Raw genomic sequence first — 3,020 nt, 5'->3', positions numbered from 1 at the left:
AAAAAAAAGTGTTTCATCTAAGAAAGAAAAAGAAATAAATCTATAAAATATTCATGCTTTACCAAGCCTTCCCTTAATGGCACTCAGCAAAGCCATGATAACCCCACCTTCTTCCCTTTAAATCTCAAAAGTGGTCGGTCACTGTTTCCTTTCACAAGTTTCAAAGTCTACTGAGAGACAATTGTGTATTTTCCATTTGTTTAAATGAATATTACCAGGGAAACAGGATGCAGGCACCCAAAGCTGGCTGGGTCCACCCTTAGTGGCCTCCAAGCCTGCTAATATCTGGCTATCTACCTGTCATGAGCATGCTATGTCAGAGACAGACGAACATATTCATCTCTCCACAATGTCAGCATGTGTTGAGTAGCAGTAAATTTACAAGGCAGGTAGTTTGTTTTTTTGTTTGTTTGTTTTTGGTCTTTTTGAGACAGGGTCTCCCTGTAGCCCCAGCTGTCCTGGAACTCACTATGTAGACCAGGCTGGCCTTGAACTCCCAAAGATCCACCTGCTTCTGCCTCCCGAGTGCTGGGATTCTGGGATTAAAGGCGTGTGCAACCACGCCCGGCGAGGTTAATTTTTTGAATGGTGTGTGTGAGGAAGAGTCATCCCATTCTTACACCTTGTTGACCGGTTGTTCCCAGCACCATCTGTTGAAGCACTGTCCCTCCCTCCACAGATAGACAGGCACTGTTGTTGCAAGTCATCTGGGCATGTACCTGAGGGTTTGCTCCCGTTGATTCGCATACCGGTGATGCACTAGTTCTTATATGTTTCATTTTGAGACAGGGTCTCAAAATGTAGCCTCAGACTGGTTACAGCTGAAGATGACCGTGAATTTCTGATCTTCCTGTCCCCCTCTTCTGAGTGCTGGGGTTATAGGAGGGAATTCAGCCTGCCTTCATTTTTTTCAGCAATGTTTTATACCTTTTAATGGTCCAGGCTTGTGCCACTTTGTTTAAATTTATTCCTAAGTATTGAATACGTTTTATGCTACTGTACAAGGAATTATTTCCTTAACTTCAGGTTATTGATTGTTAGTCTATTAAAAGTCTATTGATTGTTAGTTTTATGTGTTGACCTCATATTTTGCTGGGTTTTTCCCTTAGCTCTTACCACTTCCGTAGTGACCCAGCTTTCACCCACTAAATCCTTTGTTTTTTTTGTTGTTGTTTTGAGACAGTCTCCCTGTAGCCCCAGCTGGCCTGGAACTTGCTATGTAGATGTAGACCAGGCTGGCCTCAAACTCACAGAGATCCCTTTGCCTCCTGCCTCCTACCTCTGCCAGATTAAAGGTGTGTGCCACCACACTGGGCCCACTGGCCCACTAAATCCTTTAAAAGAGAATTTAAGGAGCAGAGCATGGTAGACACACCTGTATCCCAGTGCTCAGGAGCCAGGCTGTCTCCCAATGAAGAGCCCCAGACCACTGTGCACAGGGCTGGTTCCTCCTCTCCTTGGTCTGCACAAGGTGGTCTCAGGCTCTTCACTGGGAGACAGCTCCAAGTCCTCACGTCTTTCTCCCTCTGGTCTAGTTGAGATCAGTCTCCCACATTTTGGGACAATTTCCACTTGCCGAGCCTCATGCCCTCTCGGTGCAGGTGGGAATGCCTCGGTCCATCCTGAGTATGTGCAGATCGAGACAAGCAGGAATTCGTACCCACAGCATGGTTTGACCACTGTAAAGTCTATTTCCAGATCCTCAAAGGACATTGGCCCAGTACCCCTGAGGTTGTTTTGGGGTTTTTTTTTTTTTGGTCTTTTTGAGACAGAGTCTCCCTGTAGCCCCAGCTGTCCTGGAACTCACTATGTAGACCAGGCTGGCCTTGAACTCACAGAGATCCGCCTGCCTCTGCCTCCCGAGTGCTGGGATTAAAGGCGTGTGCCACCACTCCCAGTGTGTGCCCCTAAGGTGTTGGCCTTTGGTCAGTGTTGTTCTGTGCATTCATTAGTGACTTGCACTGGTTTGGGCACATAAGGTAGGGAGGCTTGATATAAAGTAATACCAGTTTAGCAGATGTCTCAGAGCCATCTTCCCAGGTGGGTTAGCTCATGATGGTGTCTACCAGCTGGACTGCTACCTTTTCGGGAATAAAGAGTCTATGATCTGGGACTGGTTGCTGCGCTTGGAAGGGTGGAACTCCAAAGACTGAAGGCGGGAGTTTACCAAGAGGGGGTCAGCCTCTATTCTTTCCTTTCCTTTCTTTATGTGTATGAGTGTATTGTCTGCATGTGTGTAAGTATACCCGGGTCGTGCGATGCCTGTGGAGGTCAGAAGAGGGTGTTGGAGCCCCTGGAACTGGAGTTACCTGCACGTGGGTGCTGGGAATCAAACCTGGGTCCACTGTAAGAGCAACCAGTACTCTTAAAGCTGAGCCAACTCTCCACCCAGTCTCTACTCTTATCCCACGGGTGGGACTGTGTCCTGGTTAACCTTGTTGACCTTGTTAACTGCTGAGCCATCTCTCCAGCCCCCCCCTTTATATTTTAACTTTTTATATTTTAAGCTTTTATATGTTTTAAACTTTTGAACTTAGTAAGGCTGTGTGTGAAAGGCAGGGTGCACCCATGACCAGGCTGGACTTCCTGGCAGGAGCGCCTTTTCCCACCAGTTTCATATCTGAGGTCCTTAGTGACTGGACTTGGGACGGCCAGGTGGCTGGTAGGCTCTAGGACCCTTCTTCCCAGCTGCCCAAGTTACAGCTTTAGGTAGCCAGCGGCAACATCTCCCCCGGCTCTACTCAGTTTTGATCCTCAGCCCACCCACCTCCTGCAGCCCAGGATGGTCTGGCAGCAGGATGCTTTCATCCTTCCTGGAGGAATCCTGCGGCTGGTGGCACCACCACATTTTAGCCTTCTGAAGCAGTTGCCACAGGCTAAGGGGTCTGCCAGACATCAGGATCCTGGACCCTAAAGAATGTCCAGCCTTAAGCCCACAACCTCTAGGAAGAATGCAAATCAGATCATTCAGGCACACACACACACACACACACACACACACACACACACACACACACGCA

Source organism: Nannospalax galili, unplaced genomic scaffold (assembly GCF_000622305.1).
Source record: "Nannospalax galili isolate Female #2095 unplaced genomic scaffold, S.galili_v1.0 scaffold1702, whole genome shotgun sequence".
Lineage (NCBI taxonomy): Eukaryota > Metazoa > Chordata > Mammalia > Rodentia > Spalacidae > Nannospalax > Nannospalax galili.
The sequence above is the reverse complement of the archived record's forward strand: the minus strand, read 5'-3'. Positions refer to the sequence as shown.